The sequence below is a fragment of the Ovis aries genome, chromosome 18 (assembly GCF_016772045.2).
Source record: "Ovis aries strain OAR_USU_Benz2616 breed Rambouillet chromosome 18, ARS-UI_Ramb_v3.0, whole genome shotgun sequence".
NCBI classification, from domain to species: Eukaryota; Metazoa; Chordata; class Mammalia; order Artiodactyla; family Bovidae; genus Ovis; species Ovis aries.
Window position 1 is genome coordinate 67,188,556 of NC_056071.1, and position 10,291 is coordinate 67,198,846.

Genomic DNA, 10,291 nt, shown 5'->3' on the forward strand with positions numbered 1-10,291 from the left:
GCAACTAAAGATCCCGCACGCCTTGAGGGATAACAGAAAGCCTGACTCGAGTGCAGAAGCCAGACCTGGCACAGCCAAAGAAAGGGTTTTTGTTTTCTTAAAAAGACTGAACTCACATCCAGCCTCTGGGCAGGAAGAATTATTCTTGGGAGAGTGAAAGGGGAAACTGAAACTTGGAGGACGAGAGGTTTGGAAAGTAGCAAGACTTTCTCCTTCACACAGAAAGAAAAAAAAAAAAAAGCTGTTGGGGAGGACACTGCTACTGGGGCACAGAACAGCAAGGCTTCAGAAGAAAGCGGGTGGCTGTCCCCCAGCCCTGGCGAAGACAGGTGGGGACCGCAGGCCACTGCCCCAGGGCAGACAGACTTGGCTCTAAATAGAACCCCGGTGAGAGAGTCTGCAAGGCCATGGAGTTAACAGAAGAGCGTGCAGGAGGCGCCTTGGCAGCCTGGCCAGAGAAGGACATTGAAAATGTGTCCGAAAGCACGTGAGGGGAAAGACAGGGAAGAGCCTGGCAATATCGACAGTGAGGCTTTCTGTGCAGCCAAGGGTGCCCGGCCCGAGTTCACACGTGAGGCCAGAACTGGAGAGCACGGGCGCCGAGATGAGCAAGAGCTCACACTGAGGGCACACGAGGCCTCCTGCGGGTGGGGACGGGCGCGCGAGGGGCACAGGCACCAAGATGAACAAGAGCTCATGCTGAGGGCACACGAGGCCTCCTGCGGGTGGGGACGGGCATGCGAGGGGCACGGGCGCCGCTCGGACGTGGCTCTAGCCACTTCCTCCCAGGCCATCGTGTGTCCACGCGCCCCAAGGGTGGTCCCTGGCGTGTCCATGCACCCTGAGCATGATCGCTGGCGTGTCCACGCGCCCCAAGCATGATCGCTGGCGTGTCCACACGCCCTGAGCATGATCACTGGTGTGTCCACGCGCCCCGAGCATGATTGTTGGTGTGTCCACACACCCTGATCATGATCACTGGCGTGTCCACGTGCCCCAAGTGTGGTCCCTGGCGTGTCCACGTGCCCCGAGCGTGGTCCCTGGCATGTCCACACACCCCGAGCATGGTCCCTGGCGTGTCCACATGCCCCATCATGATCGCTGGTGTGTCCACGTGCCCCGCGCGTGGTCCCTGGCCTCCCCAGGGAGGGAACCTCAGCAGGCAGAGCCCTGGTGGATGGTACTCAGTGCAGCCAGCTGGGGACCCCCAGGCAGCCCAGCTGGCGAGTGGCCACCCGGCCAGGGCTGCCTCCGCAGGACTCGGGGTGGCGACTGGTGAGTCAGCCACACGGCGGCAGGAGCAGGCTGCTCGCTTCGTCAGCAGCTGTTTAATCAAGTGCCTACCGCGCACTAGCTCCAAGCAGGGGCACAGCAGACCCCGTCCACCGTCAGGGGCCCCACTATCCCTCAGGGCCACCCCGCCCTGAGCACAGCCCAGACCCGGCTGTAGCCCTGCAGCCCCGCGCCCCCCAGGACTGCAGCCCTTGGGCCCTGATCCACCCTCAGCAGCCCTTGGGGACCGCCCGCTTTGCCTCAGGGTCCTAGGACCCAGGGAGGGTCTCAGAGGTCAGGGCCTCCTCAGGGGCACAGTGGGATGGCCTCTGCCCAGAAGCACAGGTGTGTGCAGCCGGTCGCCTCCCCCGGGGCAGGGAGAGCTGGGCAGACGCCGAGAGGTGGCCTGGAGCCCTCTTTAAGCCGGGGGCGCGAGGCGGCCTGGAGCCCTCTTTAAGCCGGGGGCGCGGTGGCCAGGAGTCCGCCTCCTTTCCCGGCCGCTACTCCCAGGCTCACTTGCTGTCAAAGGTCAACCGCAGATGGCAGGCTTCCAGTGAGATCAGGAGCCTCCCCCCGCCCAGACCTCTGCCTCAAGGCCCGCCGTGAGCCTCAATTCCTTGCAGCCCAGGGTCCCCAACCCGGAGGATTTGTCCCCAAGGACACTGAGCCTCCCTGGAGATGGTGTTGGGTTCCCTCCCTGGGCTGGGGCTGCTGCTGAAGGCTAGGGATGGCGCCAAGCACCCTAACGCCCAGGAAGGACAGGGCCCTTCAGCACAGAGAAGCTTCCAGCCCCAAATGTCAGCAGGGCCGCCAGAGGGGACCCCGATGCCACCGCATGACAGAGGCTGCCTGGCAGTCCTGACCAGGGGGGATCCCCTGACCCACCACCGCCCCAGGCTCCAGGGAGGCCCTCAGAGGTGCCAGGAGTGCGGGTGGGCAAGAACACACAGTGAGCCCTGCGCTGCCCCGCAGGCTCCAGGCTGCTGGCCCTCCACACCTGTCACCCTCTCTACTAAGTGAGAAGTCAAAGTGATCTGGGAGGGGAGCAGCTGGGGCTGGGCGGTCAGGGCACTGGACCCAGGCTCTCCCCCTCCCCTGACAGACGCAGCAGAGACAGTGGCCCCACGTTGGAAAACACCCCAGCTGGCGTGCGAGCCACTGTTCGCACCGGAAGCAATCCGGTTTCATCTGCAGGAGGCTGGGGCTGCAGCCGACCGCAGCTTACAGCACTCGGGTAACAGCCCTTGAGGCCGCCGGGCTGGGGGGACCAGGGTGGCCAGAACTCACAGTCTGGCCGCCGGGTTAGAGAGCGTTTGCCGTGCGCTGGGCGGGAGGAGTCACGGCCCTCCCGAGGCGCCCACAATCCTGGCAGGTGGCCAGCTGCAGTCAGGAGGGCATGGATGGGGCGGCAGGGGGCAGTGCCAGGCTGGGGAGGGGCCGGGCCTGCAGCTGGGGTCCTGGGTGACCAGACTGGGGTGCAGCCAGCCCACAGTCAGGGCTCTGCTCAGGGCAGGGCAGAGGGGTGTGCGTGCAGACGTGTGTGTGTGAAGCCACGTCTCCACTCCCAGCGCGTGGGCCCCCACCCCAGAAACGCCAGGGCAGGGTGGAGCGGCCCCCGCTTCCTGCCCCTCCCTGCAGGCTCACTCCGTGGACTTGTTACCTGCCTGGCCGAGGGAGCCCGCCCCCGCCCGGACGCCCCGCTGGCACGCCCTCTCTGGCTATGACACCAAGGCGTGCTTGCTTCCTCACACAGGAGAGCCCAGTGCACACAGCTGCGCTCACACACGTGGCCACGGAGGCACTCACCAGCATGCACGGGCACGCACACACACACGCACACACAGACACAGACACACACACACAGATACACACAGACACACACACACACACCCTCCCCCACATCCCCCCCACACAGACACAGACACACACCCCACACACACAGACACGCATACACACACACCCCACACACACACACCCCACACACACACCCCACACACACGCACACACAGACACAGACACACACACAGAGATACACACACACACCCCACACACACCCCACACACACACCCCACACACAGACACAGACACACACACACAGATACACACAGACACAGACACACACACACACACCCTCCCCCACATCCCCCCCACACAGACACACACACACACCCCACACCCCACACACACACACCCACACACACACACCCTCCCCCACATCCCCCCCACAGACACACACACACACCCCACACACCCCACACACACAGACACACACACACACCCCACACACAGACACACACACACAGACACACACACACACCCTGCACACACAGACACACACACACTCCCCCCCACACACACCCCACACACACACCCCACACACACACCCCACACACACAGACACACACACACCCTCCCCCACATCCCCCCCACACAGACACACACACACACCCCACACACCCCCCACACACAGACACACACACACCCCACACACAGACACACACACACACACCCTGCACACACAGACACACACCCCCACACACACCCCACACACACACACACACCCTCCCCCACATCCCCCCCACACAGACACACACACACCCCACACACCCCCCACACACAGACACACACACACCCCACACACAGACACACACACACACACCCTGCACACACAGACACACACCCCCCACACACACCCCACACACACACACACACCCTCCCCCACATCCCCCCCACACAGACACACACACACACACCCCACACCCCACACACACAGACACACACACACACACACACACACACCCACACACACAGACACACACACACAGACACACATGCACACACCCACACACACACCCCCACAGACACACGCACAGACACACACACATCCCACACACACAGACACACACACACCCCACACACACACACCCCACACACAGACACACACACACACCCTCCCCCACATCCCCCCCACACAGACACACACACACCCCACACCCCCCCCACACACAGACACACACACACACCCCACACCCCCACACACACAGACACACACACAGACACACATGCACACACCCACACACACACACACACCCACAGACACACGCACAGACACACACACACATCCCACACACACACACACACACCCCACAGACACACATACACAGAGACACACCCCACACAGACACCACACACAGACACACACACACAGACACACACACAGACACACACACACCCCACACACACACACCCCACACACACACAGACACACAGACACAGACACACACACACACCCTGCACACACAGACACACACACACACACCCACACACACAAAGACACCCCCACACACACACACCCCACACACATACCACACACACACACAGACACACACCCACACACACACACACCCCACACACAGACACACACACACTCCACACCCACACACCACCACACACACACAGACACACATCCACACACACACACACACACCACACACACACACACACACACACACCCCATGCACACACCACACACACACATACACACCCCACACACCACCACACACACACAGACACACATCCACACACACACACACACACACACACACCCCACACACACACAGACACACACACACACCCCACGCACACACACACACACACACACACACACACAGACACCACACACACACTGTAGCAGACTCGGTGTATCCCCACTCCGCCCCCAGCCCTGGCCCACTTTCCTCCCTGTGACAGGCAGGTGGCCGGGCTCCACTCTCCCAGGTTGAGATGGGGTGCAGGCGGGACTCCAGGAGGGGCGTGGGCACCTGCAGGGCGTGGGCAGAGCGCCCGCCCCCGAGTAGCGAGGCCGGGCTGAGTGGGCACGCTGCACCCGGTCTCGGCCCGGCTCCTCTGCCGTCTGGCCCCCTCCTCATTTGGCCCTGTCCCCCTGCACCCCCACCCCTCCCACAGTCTCTGCTGGCCAGGCTTCGGGGAGGCATCATCTCTGCCCCGAGGATGAATTCCTGGGACTGCGTCCCTGAGGCCCCATGTGACGTTTAGGGTGGATATTTCTACTTCTGGGGGCTTCACAGGTGCCATAGTGGTAAAAGAATCTGCCTGCCAATGCAAGAGACACAAGAGACATGGATGGATCCCTGGGTCGGGAAGATCTCCTGGAAAAAGAAATAGCACCCACTCCAGTATTCTTGCCTGGAGGATCCCACAGACAGAGGAGCCTGGCGGGCTGCAGTCCGTGGGGTCTCGGAGAGTCGGACACGACCAAGCGTCTGAGCACTTCTGAACATTTCTATTTCTGCAGACAGAACAAAACAAAACCAGTCACGTCACGGGGACTTGGGCAGGGGCTGTGGTGACTGCAGGTCCACTTTGTGGCAGCAGGGCGCCCTCTGGTCCGAGCGGGGTGCGGGCCGCCCCGCCTGTCTTCACTTCTTCCTGCAGCGGTCTGTGGCTTCCACAGTGCAGCCTTCTCTCTTCCCTGGGCAGGTAGTTCCCAAGTATTTCATCATTTCTCATGCCGCTGAAGATGGGGCTGGTCTCCGCGCCCAGCCGCCCACAGCACATCCCTGGGAACTTGGCAGGGGTGCAAATGCTTCAGACTCACAGTGTAGAAAAAGAAAAGAGAGAGACAGAATGGAATTGACTTCCTAATTTCCTCCTCAGTTTCTCTGCTGTTAGTCAGTAGAAACAAAGTTGACTTCCTTGCTTGCTTCGTGTCCTGCCACTCAGCTGGAAGCCTCAGGATTTCCTACACGTCAGATCACACCTCTGCCAGCGGAGGTCACTTCACTTCTCCCGTTTCCCTTGGTCCCGTCTGCATCGCTGTGGGCCTGCAGAGAACACGCGGTGGTGTTCAGTTGCTCAGTCGTGTCCGACTCTCCGCAACCCCAGGAGCTGCAGCCCGCCAGGCTCCTCTGTCCATGGAATTCCCCAGGCCAGAATACTGGAGTGAGTAGCCATTCCCTTCTCCAGGGGATCTTCCCGGCCCAGGGCTTGAACCCATGTCTCCTGCACGGCAGGCAGATTCTTTACCACTGAGCCACCGGAGAAGCCCGGGAAACTTGTACCCTAACTTCATTCTGCAATAGGCCCCAGCTCCACTGTGAACTTCCCATTACTGTTGGCAGCTCCGTGTCACCCCCTCACAGGGACCCAGCACTGGGCTGGGCAGCCCCAAGGCCCCGCCATGGGGACAGGGGACAGGGCCTCTCTATAAGCGTGAGTGCCACGGCCGCGTGTCCACATGTCAGTCTCACCTTCGGGTGCAGGTTGAGCCCCAAACCCCGACCGACGTCAGGGAGGCAGTGGACAGGCTTCGGCCCCCCGCTGCAGCCTGCGTGCCGCGCGCTTGCCCCCTCCCTGTTCCTCCCTGCCCCTTGGAGCCGAGAGTCGCCAAGCTTGTCAGAGAGCTGGCCCTGCCTTGGGTCACCGTCCGTGTCTGTGTCTGTCCTTCCAGCTCCAGGTGTCCGTGTGGGGCGACTTCTGGGCATCACTTCACTCACGCTTTCATTTCCTCTAGCCCATTCCAGGTTTCTAAGAGTTGGTTCATCTCAGCTGTGTCTTCAGAAATAGCACACGGGGGTCTGCAGCGCCTCCTTCTTATCTGCCTTTTGAAATGGGCGCTTTTCACTTTAGAAAACCTTCACGTACATGCGGAAAGGTCACTCTGCGGCGTTCACCTCGCTCATTTCAAAGGTCTCCTTTTGAATGAGCATATGTATTGGCTGGCGGCTGTGCTGGGCTTTGTGGCCGCACGCAGGCTCTCTCTGGCTGTGGTGCGGGGGCTTCTCCCGTGCTGGACCATGGGCTCTAGGGTAGCTGTGGCTCACGGGCTTAGCTGGCCTGCACCAGGTGGCGTCTCCCCGGACCAGGGGCGGAACCCGTGTCTCTTGCATTGGCAGGCGAATTCTGAGCCCCTGGACCACCAGGGAAGCCCCAGCTCCGTAGGCTTTGACAGATGCACCCGGCTGTGTGCCCACCAGAGTCGTGCTGGGAACAGCTCCGCCACCCCGCGCGCCCCTCTGTGGCCCCTGAGAGGTGGTCGCTCCCCGCCCCCCGCCCCTAGCAACCTCTCATCTGTCATGGGCCTCTCTTATTTCGCCTCTTCCAGAACCTCATGCGAACAGGCCGGTACAGCCTGTGGGGTCCGGAGGCTTTCCTACAGACACGGCACTGGAGGCTCATGCCCACCGGGCACACGGACAGCCCCTTCCCCCGGTGGCATCTCGTGGACAGACCACAGGGGCCCCCACCGCACCAGCTGGATGACACCTACTTTGTCTCTGGTTTTGGGCGACCGTAAATAACACTGTTGTAAAGATTCATGCACAGGCGTTTGCAAGGACGTGAGCTTTCACTTCTCTTGAGTAAATACTGGGAGTGGAAGCCCTGGGTCACCAGCTGCTGAGATGTGACCCCGCTCCTCCACCAGGCTCTGCTCTGCCTTCTCACCGGCGACACGTCGGAAGTTCTGCTCACAGTTTGCCACGCGGTTCCTCATGTGGGGTTGCTCTGTCACCCGTGTTACTAGTGTCTGCTTTCTCTCACAGGTGGTATTGCACTGTGGTCTAATCTGCATTTGCCTAATGACACAGGGAGGAAGCGTCTCTCCACGTGCTTATCCACCGTTAGCAGGAAGCCTTCCTCCCTGCCACGTTCACATCTCTTGCTGTTCATTCGCTCAGTCGTGTCCAGCTCTCTGCAACCCCATGGACTGCAGCGCGCCACCATCTCCCGGAGTTTGCACAAACTCATGTCCATTGAGTCGGTGATGCCGTCCAACCATCTCACCCTGTCGCCCCCTTCTCCTCCCGCCTTCAATCTCTCTCAGCTTCAGGGTCTTTTCCAATGAGTCAGTTCTTCTTGGCATCAGGTGGCCAAAGTATTGGAGCTTCAGCTTCAGCATCAGTCTTTCCAATGAATATTCAGGGTTGATTTCCTTTAGGATGGACTGGTTTGAGCTCCTTGCTGTCCAAGGGACTCTCAAGAGTCTTCTCCAGCACCACAGTTCACAAGCATCAATTCTTTTGTGCTCAGCCTTCTTTAGGGTCCAGCTCGCACATCCGTGCATGACCACTGGGAAAGCCATAGCTTGAACTATACGGACCTTTGTCTCCGGCCCATTTTCCAATCAGGTTGTTTGTCCCTTTGCTGTTGAGTTCTGGGCGTTCTTTACTGATTCTGAAAACAAACCCTTTATCTGATACACATTTTGCAACAGTTTTCTGTTAGTCTGCGGCCTCTCAGTTCCTTTTAAGTCTGACATTGCATCTTCGTTCCGACTTACGTTGTTACCTTTGTGTTTTCCTTTCCTTTTTTAAAAATACTGATTCATTTACTTGGCGGTGCCAGGTCTTGGTTGTGGCGCGTCAACCTCTGCTTGGCTTGCGAGCTCTTAGCTGGGACACGTGGGATCTAGATCCCTGACCGGGGATGGAACCTGGGCCCCTGCCGTGGGACCGGGGATGGAACCTGGGCCCTGCCGTGGGACCGGGGATGGGACCGGGGATGGGACCGGGGATGGAACCTGGGCCCTGCCTTGGGACCGGGGATGGAACCTGGGCCCCTGCCGTGGGACCGGGGATGGAACCTGGGCCCTGCCGTGGGACTGGGGAGTCTCACCCACTGCGCCACCAGGGAAGCCCTTCTTTCCTTTTTCTCACAAGTTGGTCTGTTTCGTTGGTTGAGTCTCTTCAAAGAACAAACTTTGTCTTTGTAGACCTACTCCTTCGCCTTTGCTTCCTGCTTCATCCTTTCCCAAGCTTGGTTTTATCTCTATTTTCAAGATTTCTCCAGAGTTATTCTGTCCCCCCCCCCCCATCAATGCCTTCTTCTCTTCCCCCAACATTTTCATTTGATTAGCAAAACGCAGAGAGAACCTGCATTCCGTGTAGTCCCTCTAGGGTGTGGTGTCTGATTTTGGCCAGGGCTCCAGCCCAGTGGCTACTGGCGCAGAAGGGGGCTACTCCCCCAGCCCCTCTGCAGCCCTCCTACTGCCCTTCCCCCGAGAGATGGGGATGCAGCTGACAAATTCGGGGCTTCCCTCTTTCCCACCCACGTATCTGGAAGCACTGCCGTTGCTGCCCAGCCCCCTACAAGTCTGGATACACAGTGTTTTTATTACCATTCAGCTCTAGGTATTTAAAAAGTTCTATTATGATCTCTTCTTTAGCTCATGATGTTTTTAAGACTTTTGTTGATTAATTTGTCAATTTTCAGCTGCACGAGGCCTTCAGTGCCGTGCGCAGGCTTTCCTTCCGTTGCGGCGAGCAGGGGCTTCTCCCGCTCCCGAGCACGGGCCCCAGGCACGCGGGCTTCAGTGGTCACAGCGCGCGGCCTCTGCAGTTGTGGCCCACGGGCTTAGTTGCCCCACGGCATGTGGGATCTTCCCGCGTCAGGGATCTAACCCGCGTCCGCTGCATTGGCAGGCGAATTTTTAACCCCTGGACCACCAGGGAAGTCCTAGCCCGTGAGTTTTCAGCAGTGTGTGTACATGTGTGTTACAGGGCTTATCTACAAACATTTCCCCAACATTGTTTTATATTTTCAAACACACAGCACAGCTAAAAGAGTCATACAGTGAAACCTCACGTACCCCTCGCCTGTTTCTACACTGAGCAACATGCCGCCTCGCCTGTTTCTACAATGAGCAACACGCCGCATTGCTCTCTCGTGCCTCCACGCATCCATCCGTCCGCCCCCCTACTCCTCCCTGCCTGCATCCACGCATCCACCCACCCACCCCCCTACTCCTCCCTTCCTGCCTCCACGCATCCACCCGCCCAGCTCTCTATCCACCCACGAGGCCCCTCCCTTTCCCCTACAAGTCCCGCTGGCTTGCTTGGAGCTCCGCCTACAGCCAGGCGCACTGCTTCCAGCACCTGTGCCCCAGTAAATGGGGAGCCAAGGACAGAGGCCCAGTGACTGGCACCTTGGGGCAGCTGCCCGCCCACCACTCAGCCAAGGGCCCACTGTGCGCTTAGGAGAGGCCGACTCAGACACTCCA